Genomic DNA, 16,447 nt, shown 5'->3' with positions numbered 1-16,447 from the left:
CACACTCAGGACTTCCTCCCAGCATCACACTTCATGGGAATACAAGGCTCTGGGGGCCGTCTCCCACTGGGACCCACATCCACATGGGAGCCAAACGGTAAGAAAAGAGGTGGCCTGCAGCTCATTTTGGCAGAGCCCTGGAACCCCCTGTGCCCACCAGGCAGCAGGCATCTCCTAGTTCTGTGCCCACAGTTGGAGAGCAGAGTACTACTCTTTCTCGATCATGATAATCCCCTTTTCCCCAGCAATTAGAATTCTTCAGACCCCTTAAAGCCCTAAATAGCAAAGAAGGGAGACCCAATGACAAGAAAGGTGATTGAAGAGGACGAGGGGCACATGTCTAGTTGCCTGGAGGGCAGGAGGGCTGCTCCCTGAGAAACTGGCCCTGGAGAGATAAATGCTATTTCTCCAAGGTCTGCGTCTAGGATGGGACGTAGAATGGACGCCTTGGGAACCAGCCACCCAAGCTGGTTTCATTACTCCTCCTCAGAGGTCTAGTCTCTTCTTCTGAAATGCTAGGCATTTGAGGATTGACTCACAAACACTAACGCCCAACCCTTCATTCCTCTCTGGAGCCCCAAGCAACCTGGCCTCTGGCACCAAGCCAGCCCAGCCAGCCCTGGGGACAGTGTGTCTGATGGGCAGCCCAGGCCCGGGGCGAGGCTCACTGGTTTCAAGACCAGCTCATCTCTCACCAGCCAGGGTATCTTGGGCCCTGGACAAACCATTCTTCGTATGTCCGCAAGGACACCGTTGTGCAGCCTGCAGGGATGCCATTAGATGCCATGTGATGGGAGATACAAAGGAATTCCTGACCCTGTGTCCGGCTCTGAGTCTAACCTCAGAGAACATGCATCCCCTCTCTGTCCTGACACTCACTCCTGTGCAGGAAGGAAAGAACACTGGACCGAAAGGCATGGAATCTGGATTTTCATCCTTGTGGTGTGGTCCAGAGCACTTCTCTTACACTTTGAGGGCCCACAGTTTCTCACCTATAAAATGGGGCTGATTTCAACTCTACAATGTATTAGAGAGAGTGCAAGGATGAAGATGAAAAGGGACACTTCTCGGGGATATTCCATTCCTTAACCATGGAATGGGAAAGACAGTTCTGAAAGACATGTTGGAGGCTGGCCAGGGCTTTCAGTGCAAATAACCAGTGTCCCATGTATCTTCAGCTCAGCCCATGTGCCCTGTCCAGAAGGTTTGAGAAAGGCAGCCATGCCTGCTGCCCCTGTGTATGTTTTTACTTCCCCAGATCTGGCACCCGGTCGTACTAGGCTGAGCCTCATACTCCTGGCCCTGTGCCTTTTTTTTTTTTTTTTTCATGAGACAGGATCTCATTCTTGTCCAGGCTAGAGTGCAGTGGCACAGTTATAGCTCACGACAGCCTTGACCTGCTGGGCTCAAGTGATCCTCCCACCTCAGCCTCCCAAGTAGCTGGGACCACAGGCACATGCCGCCACACTTGGCTAAAGTTTTTTTTTTTGTTTTATAGAAAACAGGGTTTTGCCATATTCCCCAAGCTGGTCTTGAACCCCTGGCCTCAAGCAATCCTCTCACCTCAGCCTCCCACAGTGCTAGGATTAAGGGCACGAGCCACTGCACCCAGCCTGTCTGTCGTCTTGAGATCGTATGCTGCCCAGGACCACAAGACTCACAGGTTACCCAGCCGTACCCAACCGTGCCTGTGGGCGCTCATAGGTGTAAGCACCCCGTACCCATCAGAACTCACAGGTGTGAGCACACGGCCATACCCATCAGTGCTCATAGGTGTAAGCACCCCGTACCCATCAGAACTCACAGGTGTGAGCACACGGCCATACCCATCAGTGCTCATAGGTGTAAGCACTTGGCTGTACTCATCGGTGTGGCAGGCTGTACATCCCACTGGGTCTGAGGGTCTTTTTTGCTAGACTCCCAGGCAAGCCTGGCCCACCCTCTGCCAAGCCTGGATGTCGCTCAGCAATTCACAAGCACTTCCAGAGCACTCACTGTGTTCAGGGCACCCTTCATTAGCTCATATAGTCTTCCCAATGACCTTAGGAAGGAGGCGCTATTTTTATTTCCAATTTACAGATGAGGAAAGTCACTTGTCCAGAAAAGTGACGCGACACGAGCAGCCTGGCTTCCAGGTCTGTGCTGCTAACAACTCGCTGCTCTGGGACCCTCCTTCCCCGTCTGCAGACTCAGCTTCCCTCTGCTAGGCCCCTCCCTCGCTGCCTCCTACATACTCCCCCTGATCAACTCACATGCACGGGAAGCTAAAGACAGCATGGTCCTCTTTGGGGTGAGGGGGCTGTCATTGTCAAATGGACTAGGTGCGGGCTGCTGCCTAATTCAAAGGGATGAATGATGAATGAATGAATGCATGATGAGACTTCAGATGAGACCCTCAGACAGAGCCTCCCACCCTCCCGCCTTCTCCCCACCTGCACTAGGTCAGTCCTGCCCTTAGGCTACTTTCCTTGTCTGGATGATTCATGAATAGACACATTTAGGAAGCCCTCAAAACCAACCAGGATTTCCCAGATTGTGGGGACCCCACTCGATGAGCACCCAGAGGGAAGGTTCCGTGAGTTCCGGAGTGGTAGGCAGCTCGGCGGGTGGTGGGGCAGCCTGGCCAGAGGAGAGCTTCCTCTAGCTGTTGGCTCCCCCTACTCCCAAGAGGACAAACCCAGAGCATGAGGGTGCCTTCCACTCCTCAAGGCTCCCCAGGAGAGATGGGGCATAGGCTTTAAAAATACCAAGGAGGGCCGGGCGCGGTGGCTCAAGCCTGTAATCCCAGCACTTTGGGAGGCCGAGACGGGCGGATCACGAGGTCAGGAGATCGAGACCATCCTGGCTAACACGGTAAAACCCCGTCTCTACTGAAAAATACAAAAAACTAGCCGGGTGAGGTGGCGGGCACCTGTAGTCCCAGCTACTCAGGAGGCTGAGGCAGGAGAATGGCGTGAACCCTGGAGGCGGAGCTTGCAGTGAGCTGAGATCCGGCCACTGCACTCCAGCCTGGGCGACAGAGCGAGACTCCGTCTCAAAAAAAAAAAAAAAAAAAAAAAAAAAAATACCAAGGAGCCTCCTTCCTGGGCCAGCATTTACCGTGAACTCCGAGAGTTATTTCTGAGTCTTCCCAGTAATTTAATTTTAGCCATTTATTCCAATGCGTGTGTTTTGGGGAAGCCAAGGTGGCCTCTATTACAGTTTGGAATATTTTGGGAGGCCTTGGTTTCCAGAAGTGATGCAGGGACTCAATTAAACAAGACACCAGCAAACAGAAATAAAGTAGCTCAAGAAGATAGGCCCTCAGGTTCCCAGAGGCGATGCCTGTACTTAGCACCCACGGGAGAAATTAAGATGAAGGTGTCCACTGGGTACCTGGTGTCGTCATCTCTGCAGCAGCAGCGTATGCCACCTTCTCCATGTCTCCAAGCACCTGCAGATATTTCAATGCCCTTCAAATTGTGGGCTGCATGGAGTTGCCCACTCTTTCCAAGTAGGCCTGGACAGACGAACAGCCTGGGCACCAGGATTTAGGTCCCCCTTGTAGGTGGACACGGACTCACCAACAACTTGTGGAACGGCATTATCAAACAGCTTCTAACCTTCCAAATAGGCCTTTGGAATCCTCAACCAATTCACGCTCCCTGACCCCCTGTTCCCTGTAGACACGGCCTGCTCCACCTGCCCTCAGCTCTGTCCCCACCTCCCCTCCCACCCGCTGTCTTCACTCACTGTGCTCTCCAGACCCCACTCTTCTCACTGTTCCTTGAACAGGCCTGTCTCTGTCCTGCCCCTACCACTGACCAGCCCCTGTACCACAGTCCCTCTCCCTTGCCTCTTGTTCCTGCTGGTCTCCTCTGATTCTGCAGGTTCTGCCCTGACTCCTCCCCATTCTTCCATCCCTTACTATTCAAGGTCTCATTCATCCTCCCTTGATCCTCTTCTCTGACCTTCCCTACAGCTGCTGGGTGGGGTCCAGCCTGGCACAGACTGAGAGCTTTCCCTGCTGTATGTGAGCTCCTGGGCTCACCTGAAGCAGGTACGGCCACTGAAGGACTTAGGGAAGGGCAGAGGGCCTGAGAGCATCCAGCACACACATTCGTTCATGTCTGGAGGGCAAGTCCTGGGATCCTGAGTCACCTCTCCAGGTGGATAGAGGAGTCCAAAACAGAAGCCACACCAGGGCCCGCATTCCAGCCTAATGTGTAGGTGGTCCTTTGAGTGTGCTGAGTTGCCTAGACTTGGAGCGCATATTATCTGCATTGACACCCACCCACAGGAATACAACTGCCCTTGAGTTCGTTTTGAACTCTGTCTTTCAGCTTCAAGGGGAGGATTTGGTGGACAAAAGATCTAATTTCAGGCTTATTGCTTGTCAGGACTGACGTTGAACTCAAGAAAAGACGTGTGAACTTGAAACAAAGATGAGAAATGTTTTTAGAAAGAGAAAATACGATCTGGGGTGGTGTGCATGCTTGATCGGGTGGCCTGTGTGGCCGCAGCAAACACGTGTTCCAGATTGGCTCTGCATGTCAGGGAGCAGATGGCTTGGCCTGGTCACCCTGGGCGGAAAGACTGGGCCTTTGAGCTGGGAGCTGCAGCCATGGTGCAAAGAGGCTGGGCGGAGGCTGGGGTGAGATGCTTACAGGGCAGGATTCTGACTGTGCCCTGATATTCAGGAGGGTGGGCCGCGCTCAGTCAGGGGTAGGGTAGGAACGGTGATCGTCAGGGCCTCTTTAGGCAGAGCACACAAAGGCCAGTTCCCTCCCAAGGCTCCACCATCCCAATTCCTGTCCCACTGCCCCTCCTAGGATGGCAGGGGAACTTCGGCGCCCTTTTCAGGAGAAAGCCCCGGTGCATTTTGACTGTGCTTCCTTACTCTACAAGCAGTCGAGGACAGCCACCTTCTGCCTTCCCACCCACCCCCTTAGGGTGAGAATGAAGAGGAGCTCCCACCTCCCTCTACTCTCATGCAGCCCCCTTTGACCCCAGATTACTGCTCCTGCATCCCGTTTTGTGAACTGGGGTGTCAGTGGTTGATCTGACCTTAGTGGGTAACCCAGGGCAGGTTACTTTGCATTTTTACTTTGAGCCTTCAGTGATTACCCAGAGTTAAGAGAATGATCTAGTTTCTGGCACACTGAGAAGCTCCCATGTGTGGGAGGTAGGTGAGGGTGGGTATATGTTATGTTATTTCAAGGCAGATTTTTTTGTTCCTAAGAGCCTAAAACCATCCCACTTGAGGCAAACCCACATTTTGCCTCTGACTTTGTTGCCTGGGGGTCATATCACAGGAGCCACACCAGGGCCCTCATTCTAGCCTAATGTGTAGGTGGTCCTTTGAGTGTGCTGAGTTGCCTAGACATGGTTCGAGTCTTGTTACTAGATATGTAGCCTCAAGACATACCTTCACCTCTTTGAGGCGTGTTGCTCAACTATAAAATACGACATCCACCTTGTAAGATTGTTCTGCAGTTCAAATGAGGTGACGCTCAGGAAGGAGGTAAAACGCCAAGGGCAACACAAACCTGAGGACTTATTGCCTGTATTTGTGTTTGAATGACACATGTTCAGTTTATGTTTATAGTTGTGGATATGTACGTGTGTGTGTGGTTGCTTTAGGGACTCTGCCAATCATCATTTCTAACGATAATTTGCTGGAAATGGAGCTTGACTTGAGCATTTGTATTGGTTATCTTTTGCTGTGTAACAAATTTCCCCGAAACGTAGAGCTTAAAACAACAAATATTTATTATGTCACCCAGTTTCCAAGGGTCAGGAATCCAGGAGCAGTTTAACAGGGTGGTTCTGTTCTAGCTCAAAGTCACCCTTGAGAGTGTACCCTCCTTCACAAGGTAGTTGGCAGTTCTCAGTTTCCTATTAGCTGTTGGTCATAAGGTGGACCTCTTCATAGGACTGTTCATGACATAGCAGCTGACTTGTCCCAAAGTGTGATCCAAGAGAGACAGACAGGAAGACAAGCAGACAGACAGACACCAAGATCGAAGCTGCAGTATGCTCTGTAACCTAATCTTGGAAGTGACATGCCAATATTCTGTTGGTCACACAGACTAACCTTAGTACAGTGTGGGAGGGGACTTTACAGGGATGTAAATTCCATAAAGTAGGGATCACTGGGGACAATCTTAGAGGCTGACTACCACAACCCACCCTCTCATTCCCAGTGACTCACATGCAAAATACTCTCACCCCTCCCAATGTCTCATTTGATTATAGCATCAGTTCCAAGTCCAAAGTCTCATCATCTAGATCATGTTCAGATGCAGATGAGGCACTTTGGGAGTATCTCCTTCAGTACAGCACCTCAAGTACAGTTTACTGTTGATCTGTAGGCCTGAGATTTAAGGAGGCAAGTTAGCTGCATACACATACATACACACACACACACACACACACACACACATACACGTAGCCAACATACAACTGTAGGACAGCCATAGGGTAACAGCCTTAGACATACTTATTTAAGAAGTGGGGAAACAAGAAGCACATAGACATTGTTGGTCCACAGCAGTTCTGAAATCCAGCCAGGCAGATATTGGAAGTTTCTTGATTAGAACTCAGTTCTGTTCCTGCCCAGGAATTATTCTACAAGGCTGTCTCCACCCTCTGCGTTCAGGGTCTTTCATGAGGTTGCAGCAAGTCATGGACCCAGTGAATACTCTGGGCTCTTGGTTCTGCCTCTGAGTCATCCTTCCTTTTCTATGAAAGGTGGCTTGTCTTTGCAGCTGATTTGTTGCTCAGATAGCTTCCTGCTGGTAGAATTTGGGAGGTCCGAGAGCTTCTTTATATTTTGTACTGTCTCTCTCCCTTCCAGCCCAAGTTGTTGGTGTTTCCACTGAAATAATCCTTTGAAAAACTTTATGGGTCTTCTGTGATCCTATTGAGTCCACCGAATAAAAGCCCACCCACACATCTCTTCAAGACCATCCCTTCTCTCCACTGGGCTTCTGCTGAGGGACAATGCCCTTAAGCTTCTCAGAAGCTCTGTTGTTTGATTGAGAAGATCTGTAACATCTCTTAAAATCTTGACAGAGCTTTTGGTCTGACTGAATAGTACTCTGAGGCAGCACCTCTGAACTTTCTAAGATCTTGACAAAGACTTCATAGCCACACCCTCCACCTCATCTTTGGACTATGCTTTCCTGAGAGTGCCTGGATTTGATCTTTACGCAGAAGTCATTTCCTAATTTTAGCATCATTTGCCATCTGGACAGTCTGGGACTCTTCAAAACTAGCAAGTCCTGGATTTTTTTTTTTTTTTTCATTGTAACAGCCGTTCTTTTAACTTGTCTCTCTCTTCTCACTTTTTACCTAGCAAGAAGAAACAAGTCAGCCCCTGCAGGACCCTAGCTAAAAACTTCTTCCTTAGATAATGCAAGTCATTAAGTACATTTTCTACTTTTCACATATCTGTAGGAGACAATGTTGGTAAACATTTTGGGGCTACATAATAAAAATCCTCCTTCCTCCAATTCCCAATAATATATTTTTCACCTCCCTTAAAGCCCCCATCACCAGTCTGCTCGAAGTCTATATTTCTACCAGTGATCTCTTCATGGCATTTGAGGTTTTCACTAAGAATCACCCCAGAATCCTTCTGGCTCCTGCCCGCTGCCCAGTACCAAAGCCACTCTCACATTGCAGAGTTTCACTGTGGCAGCACCACACTTCCAAGCAGCCAAAGCTGTATTAGTTATCTCTTGCTGTGTAACAAATTCCTCCCCAAATTTAGCAGCGTAAAATAAGCACTTATGATCTTACACAGTTTATGATGGTCAAGCATCCAGAAGCAATATAGCTGGGGAGTTCTGAGTCAGGGTCTCTCGTGAGACTGTGGTCAGGCTGTTGGCCAGGATTGCAGTCATCTGAGACTTGACTCAGATGGGACTGGAAGAGCCAATTCCCAGCTCACGGATGTGGTTGCTGGCAGGCCTTGGTTCCTCACTGTCTGTTGGCTGGAGGCTTCATTTCCTTGCAATGTGGGCCTCTCTGTAGGGTGCTCATGACAGAGTGAGTGGCCTGTGGAGGAGGAAGGGGGAGAGTGAGAGAGGGAGAGAGAAGGAAAGAGAGAGAGAGAAGCTGTTGGGTCTTTTGTGACCTGGTCTCAAAGCAGCATACCATCCCTTCTGCCATATTCCGTTGGTCACAGACTAACCGTGATGTGTCAAGGGACTAAACAAGAGTTTGAGTGTCAAGAGGTGGGGACCATCGGGAGCCACCTTTATCTGTTTTGAGTTCCTTCCTGTACCATTGCTTTTTCCCCCCACTTTAAATGATCTAGTGAAACTCACCGGTAGCTTTGAATGGGTTGAGGGTTTTTGTGTGTTCTGATTCAACTTCAAACCTCTCTACAAATGCCCTCCTCATCCTGTCCTCCCCTCTGTGCTTCCATCTTTCCTGCCTACGGCCCCTCTCCATGGTGGGGCATCAGTGAAGACACTTCCTCCCTGGGGAAGATTTGAAGCCAGGGGATGCTGTTGCCAGAACTTTGGAATACCCCTCTTCCCCGGGGGGTCCAGCAGATAGTTCTGGGAAAAGGAAACTTTCCAAGATATACACCCACCTTCCCCCCACCACCACCACCACACACACAGACACACACTCACACATATAATTATTTTCCCTTAAACTCTGTAATCTCAGTGATTATAAAAGTTTGGGCTTTAATTGGAAGCATATTGAAATACTTGCATCCATCAGACACTGACAGAGAAGGCTTCCTTGCTTAGGTGGGAAAATAATCCAAATATTAATGACACAAATAAAGATGGCTCCCCTAGCCTTTCTCACAGCAGCCCCGCTGTGGATCTGGGAGGCAGTAGGATGAGTGCTGGTGTCCCCATGAGAAGAATGAGGTCAGCGAGACTCAGAAAGGTGATGCGATTTACTCCAGGCCTTGCAGAGCTGAGGCGGGTCCCAGACATCCGGACGTCTGGATTCTTTTCCACAGGGTTCTGGAATGTTGGCCCTGTGGTGGAGAACACGTGCTTCTTTTTCACCCACTTGGGGAACCATGGTGATCTGGAGTTGTCTTCCTGTCTGGGGAGGGTGGTCCTGCCTCAGATAGAGAACCAGATATAGTGGGGGTTCCGAATGCTGGGGAGAGAAGTCCCTCAGAAACGGAAATATTTTGGTAGGCATGAGGAAAGATTGTGAGGGAACACCCAGTGGTGGGACAGTGGTGATGGACAGAATAGGAGTCCTGTTAATCTGCTCTTTCTTTTTTTTCTTTTTTTTTTTTTTGTTGAGACGGAGTCTCGCTCTGTCACCCAGGCTGGAGTGCAGTGGCCAGATCTCAGCTCACTGCAAGCTCCGCCTCCCGGTTTACGCCATTCTCCTGCCTCAGCCTCCCAAGTAGCTGGGACTACAGGCGCCCGCCACCTCGCCCGGCTAGTTTTTTTTTTTTTTCAGTAGAGACGGGGTTTCACCGTGTTAGCCAGGATGGTCTCGATCTCCTAACCTCGTGATCCGCCCGTCTCGGCCTCCCAAAGTGCTGGGATTACAGGCTTGAGCCACCGCGCCCGGCCAATCCGCTCTTTCTAATCCACCCAGATGCCTTTCCCTGCATTTTGAGGCATCCCTGGGAGGACTGCCTCAGGAGGCTTCATCTCCAGGTGGGGTCTCGGGATGAAGTAATAGTAGCCAGCGTTGTCCACAGCTGTGCCGCCCAGCGCAGTCACCACGAGCTACCTGTGGTGATTTACACCCATTACAATTAAATAAAGCCACAATTTCAGTTCTGCAGTCATACTGGTCACATTCAGGGCTAGCCACATGTGGTGAAGGGCCTCCACAGTGTGAGGGGCTCCTGCGGTGTCAGGGGCCCCTGTGGTATGAGGGGCTTCCACAGTGTGAGGGACTTCCTTGGTGTGAGGGGCTTCCACGGTGTGAGGGACTTACTTGGTGTGAGGGGCTTCCACGGTGTGAGGGCCCGCAACGGTGTGAGGGGCTTCCGCAGTGTGAGGCCCCCCGAGGTGTGAGGGGCTTCCACGGTGTGAGGGCCCCCCGAGGTGTGAGGGGCTTCCGCAGTGTGAGGGCCCCCCGAGGTGTGAGGGGCTTCCACAGTGTGAGGGCCCCCCGAGGTGTGAGGGGCTTCCACGGTGTGAGGGCCCCCCGAGGTGTGAGGGGCTTCCACAGTGTGAGGGCCCCCCACGGTGTGAGGGGCTTCCGCAGTGTGAGGGCCCCCCGAGGTGTGACGGGCCCCTGTGGTATGAGGGGCTTCCACGGTGTGAGGGGCTTCCACGGTGTGGGGGCCCCCGCAGTGTGAGGGGCTTCCGCAGCATGAGGGGCGTCCGCGGTGTGAGGGGCTTCCACGGTGTGGGGGCCCCCTGCAGTGTGAGGGGCCCCCGCGGTGTGAGGGGCTTCCGCAGCATGAGGGGCGTCCGCAGTGTGAGGGGCCTCTGGCAGTGTGGGGGGCTTCCGCAGTGGACCATGCTGCTGTAGGATGTTTTCCTCATGGCAAAAAGTTCTGTCAGATGACCCTGCTCTGGGGAAACTCTCCCAGCCCAGAGAGGCGGGTATGGGGCTGCTGGGGGAGGAGAGAAAAGTGGAGAACCATTTGGAAGGGTCTGGGGGCCAGGGAGAAGGCCTGAGGATGAGAAAGGGGAAGCTGAGAAAGAGAAGGGATGCTCATGGAGCAGTGTGTGGCCCCTTTGGGTGCTCAGGAAAAGGTCATTCCTCTTTGATCTGGGGCTGGGAGAGGGAGACAGTGCCTACCGTGCTGGGGTTTCAAACCCACAAGGGAGGACCACCTCCTGCAGCACCTTCTCTCAAAAGCTCCAGGCCCACTCTACAGGCCACCTGGACCCCCAAGAGCTGCGCAGCCTCCCCAGCAGCTGATGGGCATCACTGAGAGGGGTGGAGTAGAGAATGCTCATTATGATGGTCAATTCAGGACAAATCCTTTGGAATAGGAAGAGATGCCTGGAAGCTTCTGGAGAATGGAGAGGTCCCCGTTTCCTAACCCACCATTGGTTCTTTGTCACCATATTCCCCACCCTCTGCGTCTGAATGGAATTCCATTAACCCTCTCATTCCTGGAGAACTGCACAAACCACATCTCAACAATGTCTTCCCAGTGGCCACCCAACTCAGCTCAGGGACCTAGTAAGGGCTCGGTTTGTCTGTAGTAAGTGAAAGGTGTGTGGATGGATGGGATTTCTTCAAAGTCTTATATGGAAATTATCCATATAAACCAATGAATAAAGAAGACCTCTTTAGTTTTTATCGGGTTGGGACCAGAAGCCCAATGGTCCCCACCACTGCAGTGACTTGGTTCCCGCTTATCATAACAGCAGTTATTGAAGCTGCTTTTTATGGGACGCCTCCTAGGCTGTGCGTTCTATCTGGATTAGGGGTCAGCAAAGTTTTCTGCAAAGGACCGGAGAATAAATCTTTCAGGTTTTGAGGGCCATAGGGTCTCTATCATAACTCCTCAGCTCTGCCATTGTACCACGGAAGCAATTATAGAAATATATAAATGAATGAAAGTGACTGCGTGCCAATAAAACTCTTATTTCCGTAACCAGGTAGCGGCTGCATTCGGCCCACAGGCCACCATTGGCCAATTCTTGATGTGGGTTATCATGAATCCTCCAACACCCCAAAGGGAATGAAATTTCCCATCGTACCTTACAGCCAGGGGACCACGCTGCAGCCATGCATCCACCTGGCTGCTGGGCTCACATGCCTTTTGAGGCAGACCCAGGCCTATCCAAGCAGGGCTCCCATTCCCTGGAGTACATTTTGACGTGGAACTGCAGAAGGCCCTGCCAAAGGTTGCCCTGGGAGACGTCAGGATTCGGGGTACCTGGGAGTAGCCAGTGATGCCTCAGGGGTAACAGCAGAACCTGGAAGGCTGTAGGAAAAATAGAAGCCTGTTTCCCCTGCTTCACTGAGGTTGTAAGGCAACCCCGAGAAGGCGGAAGGGGACGGGACCAGCAGGACAGTGCACACCCAGGAGACAGGTCTTACCTTGATGACAGGGCTGACCAGCCGGACACTGCCCTGTGTGGACCTTTTTTATGCCCACCACGGGGCAACCACTGCCTCCAGCATCCCCCCTGGAGAAGCTGCTGCAAAGCCATCCCCTTCTATGGGGGCCACAGCCTGAAGCTAAAACAAGAGCCAAAGCATCTTTAGGCATAAGAAGAGGTCTCTTTCTTGTTCTTGGCAGCCCATCCTTCCCCATCTCCTTCTGGATATGAGGTTTCTTGTGACCCTCTTCAAGTTCCTTTGGCTCGCAGCATTGCCTCTCCTCCAGACAATATGGCCTGGCCAGTGTGACCTGCTCCTGTGTGCCCTCCAGCCCTCCCCAGCCATGCCATGGAGGGACAGAGCTGTCCAGATCCCAGCCAGGGTCTCCGATTTGTGCAAGGCGGGAGGAGATGTGTTTCACTGCTGTGAGAGCTGTCTCAGGGTTTCATTCATTCAAGTTTTCAATAGAGGCCATGGTATGCCTTCCAGATATTGGATCTACATCACCGTAATCAGACGAGATTGGGCACATTCAGGGTGTTATGGCTGTAGACAACATCACCATCATCAGAAGAAGGAGGAGGAGAAGCGTTATGTTGAGAGACGTCAGGGGCCTGGTTGCCTGGACTTTCATCATTAGTGCATTCTTATTTGGGTTAAAAATTCATAATCCCTGTGGTCCCTTCTAAAGCGTAGCTTCCCTGGGGAGGCAGTATCCAAAGGCACTCGGACACCTCTGTCACTAACTCTGTCAAGTTTGTTGGATTATAGATAAGGGAGGAGGCGAGGAGGGGCGGAGAGGGAAGTGGGAAGCTGTGTGGGAGGGGTGGGCACTCGGAGTGGAAGTGAAGATCAAGTTGACTCCTCTAGTGGTGGTGCTGGGACCCTGCCTGTCTCTTCTGGGAGTCACCGCCTCCATGTGCATTAATCCTGCAGATCCAGCTGCAGCCTGAGTTTGAATAGGACTAGCTGAGCTCTTTGCTGGCCACTGTCTCCTGTGGAAACCACTGAGTGCGAGGTCAGGAATGGGGTGCTCTCAGACACCGATGGAGCCGTGTCTAAGGCCCAGGGAACATCCTGTGGCTTGGGAGGAGTTACAGTGACACAGATTATCGGGCAAGGGTCTTTGGCCCCCCTCCTTGGCAGTCGAGGGCACACCAGCTTCAGTGAATTAATTCTAGGTGGGTATTTAGGAGGTGTCTGGAGACAGTGTGGGTGCTGAGCTGGCACATCCACCACAGAGCAACTAGGATTATTGAGGAGAAGGAAGAACATTATCTGAGCCCACCTAGGGTTTTCATTTGCAGCCCATGATGAAGTGTGCTGGCCAAGAGGTCAGCTTCAGGCCACGCCTATGGGGACCCTTCCAGCTCTGCACACCCAGCAAGCCCACCAACCCACCCCAGAGTGCTTGCTCCCAACTCACCCTCGCAGCCCTTCCCCCTGGAAATCATAACTAAGCCCTCCCTTCTCCCAGTCTCTCAGAGCTGTCTCAGAGCTAAGCTATCAAGTCCAAGAATGCTCGGAGCATTTCAGCAAGGGTCTTCTTTCTCAAGGACATAGGTACAATTTGGGGTTCAATAAAAGGAATATTTGAAAATAAAGCTGGGCATCCACCCAGCAAAGCCAGCTGGCAACGCCATGAGGGACGCTGTGTTCTTCTAACTCTGCTAAGCCTGCCCTGTGAGCCGTGGCTCAAACCCAGCATGGGAACTTCCTGTAGGGGAAGGGGCCAGGCTGTCTGGAAGAGAGACCTCGAGTCCCCACCCACTTCCCCTGGGACGGGGAGTGGAGAGACCCTCGGCTGCACCTTCTGTCCCCCACCCCCAGCATTGCTGTGGTCAGAGATAATACCAGGTTAGCTACATTAAAATTATTTGGGCTGGGCTCAGTGGCTCACGCCTGTAATCCTAGCACTTTGGGAGGCTGAGGTGGGTGAATCACTTGAGGCCAGGAGTTTGAGACAGGCCTGGCCAACATGGTGAAACCCCGCCTCTACTAAAAATACAAAAATTAGCCCGGTTTGGTAGCCCACGCCTGTAGTCCCAGCTACTCAGGAGGCTGAGGCAGTAGAATCGCTAGAACCCAGGAGGCGGAGGTTGCAGTGAGCCAAGATTGCACCACTGCACCCTAGCCTGGGTGACAAAGTGAGTGAGACTCTGTCTCAAAAAATAAAATAAGATTATTTGAATCCCAGGATTCATTGGGATTCATTTGCATCCTGTTCCTCATCACAGCAACATTCTGGGAGAGAAAGGGAAGACTTCCCAGAGGCTGAATCACTTTACAGGGTTGACCTCACCCACCTCATGACCCCAGGGTGGTAGGAGCCCCTGTACGGATAGGAAGCAGGGGCTGGAGAGGGGGCTTTGGTCAGGAAGGGAGGCTCTGTGAATGCTTCTCGCAAGCCTAGACTGAGCCAGGCATTAGAGGAGTATCCGTCTAGTTGGAATGAGATGATTAAGGTATACTGAACAATTTACACTTAGCATCATATTGCTGTGTGTGTACTCCTGTGTACATATATATATGTGGTATAAATGCGTATGTGTGTTTATATGCGTCTATACACACACGTATGCATGCATATGGGTGTGTACAATATGTGTACGTGAGTATATGTATATGTTATGTGCCTATGCATATATGTATGTGTGTCCAGTTTGTGTGTGTGTATGTGTGTCTATGTGTGTGTGTGATGGCACAGTGCAGCCCGTAAGGCCCTATAACCTCAGAGAAAGGAAAGGCTTTGCCGTTTAGAGTAGCCAAGAAGCCTTCCTGGAGGAGGTGGAACCTGATCCGTCTCTTCAATGGGGCCAGCAGAGGGCAAGGGGAGAGCATTCCTGATACACGACTGAGCAGAGACAAAGGCCCAGAGGTGGGACATGCCTGGTGTGGTGTTCAGAAGCAGAGAACACTGTTAGGAAAGAGGCCAAGCCAGGGAGGAGGGTGTGAGAAGCCAGTGAAGAGTTAGATCCAGTGCGCCAACTCTTCACTGAGTCTGTGGCTGCATCTGTGGATGTCTTGCATGCAGATGTGCAGGCAGCAAGTCCAAGACAGCGTGTTGCTGGAGGGACAGCCAGCGCACAGGCACGTGGCGGGAAGCACATGGCAGGTGGAGGATGCGGAGGAAGCAAGTGCATGCTAGAGAGAAGGAGACTGGAAGACTGGAAGCTGAATGGGGAAAGAGGGGAGGAGGCGAGGACAGGGTGTTAGAACAGATTCTGTATCTCCAAGTGTCCAGTGGGACCTTGGATTTTTGTCTTGAGTCCCAGAACCCAGTTCCTACGCATTTAGTTGGAGTCTTGAGGATTCTTGCCAGTGATTAAGTTTCCCCCATCAAAATAGGCTACGATGGAGACTTGGGATTCCCTTACCCAAAGGTGCCTGGGTCTGGTGAGAAGGGAGAGGCGCTCCCTTTCCATCTCCAGTCCTCCCTGGGAGCTGCGGCCATCAATCTGGGGCAGAGATAGTAAACACTCCGTAAATGTTTACGGATGGTCTCTTGGGAAGGGCTGGGCTGGTTGTGATCCCACATGTCATGGGAAGCGGAGGAGTTGGAAAGGGCACACCCGGGTGGTCTGGTGGTTAGGATGGCCCTGTTCCTGGGAATGGTTGCCACGAAGCGTTTTCCCTGGCTTCTCCATAGCAGCGACTGTTCCTTCCTGGAGTGTTATGAAAACCTGCAATTACCAAGCCGCCTCTGGGTGCGAGCGTTCAGACCTCCTCTTCTTTCTTCCAAGATACACCGAGTCAAGACCCGGTCAGTGCAGAAAGTGGGTTCCTCTCCCACATTCCTTCCTGTACAGCCCCATGGGGCTGTGGTTAATGAGCTTGGTGATTATGTATTTCGTGTCTGGGATGAGGAAGGTGAACGGCTTGAGTGAATGCCTGTGCCTCTCCAAGTTCTGAAGCAAGCTGCTTTCTGCACTCGGCATGCTCTGGGACCACTCAGCAGATCCCACAATGTCTCTGGGGGTTGGGGTCCCCTTCTTCCTCCAGCTGCACTGAGTGGAAGCCAGAGCTGTGCATAGAAGCTGGGAGAGGACTCAAGCAGGAATGTGCAATGCACGGCTTCGTGGAACTCTCCATCCAGACTGCCGCCTTGGGATGCCTGAGTTTAGCTCTATCCTGTTCCTCCGATGATTTCCCTTCTGGGCATATATATTTCCTGGCCTCTTGCCTTTGCATATGTGAGTCGGGATGGGGGTTGGGGGGAGAAGGAAAAACATATAGAATGGGTGGCTCTAGAATGGGTGGCTCCAGACTTGACATTTTCACAGTGGAAGAGAGAATAAAAGCAACTCTTGTGGGTCAGAAAGTTTCTGGACCTGCTGCGCCATAGCCAGTGAGCCCCTAGGCCCCAGATGGCCCTCCTGGGGAAGTTGACATTGGCCCAGCCTCAGGTAGACAGAGCATATGGAGCTTCCTATAGAGCAGGTGAGGC

At 51.8% G+C, this 16,447-nt stretch overlaps 1 protein-coding gene across 8 annotated transcripts in view; it reads left to right on the top strand.

The window, feature by feature from the left end:
- The window catches only part of CTIF (cap binding complex dependent translation initiation factor), a 340,186-nt gene that overhangs the window by 195,829 nt on the left and 127,910 nt on the right, over positions 1 to 16,447 (top strand). The window lies entirely within an intron of this gene.

Source organism: Trachypithecus francoisi, unplaced genomic scaffold, assembly GCF_009764315.1.
Source record: "Trachypithecus francoisi isolate TF-2019V2 unplaced genomic scaffold, Tfra_2.0 Lachesis_group19, whole genome shotgun sequence".
Lineage (NCBI taxonomy): Eukaryota > Metazoa > Chordata > Mammalia > Primates > Cercopithecidae > Trachypithecus > Trachypithecus francoisi.
The sequence above is the reverse complement of the archived record's forward strand: the minus strand, read 5'-3'. Positions and strand labels throughout refer to the sequence as shown.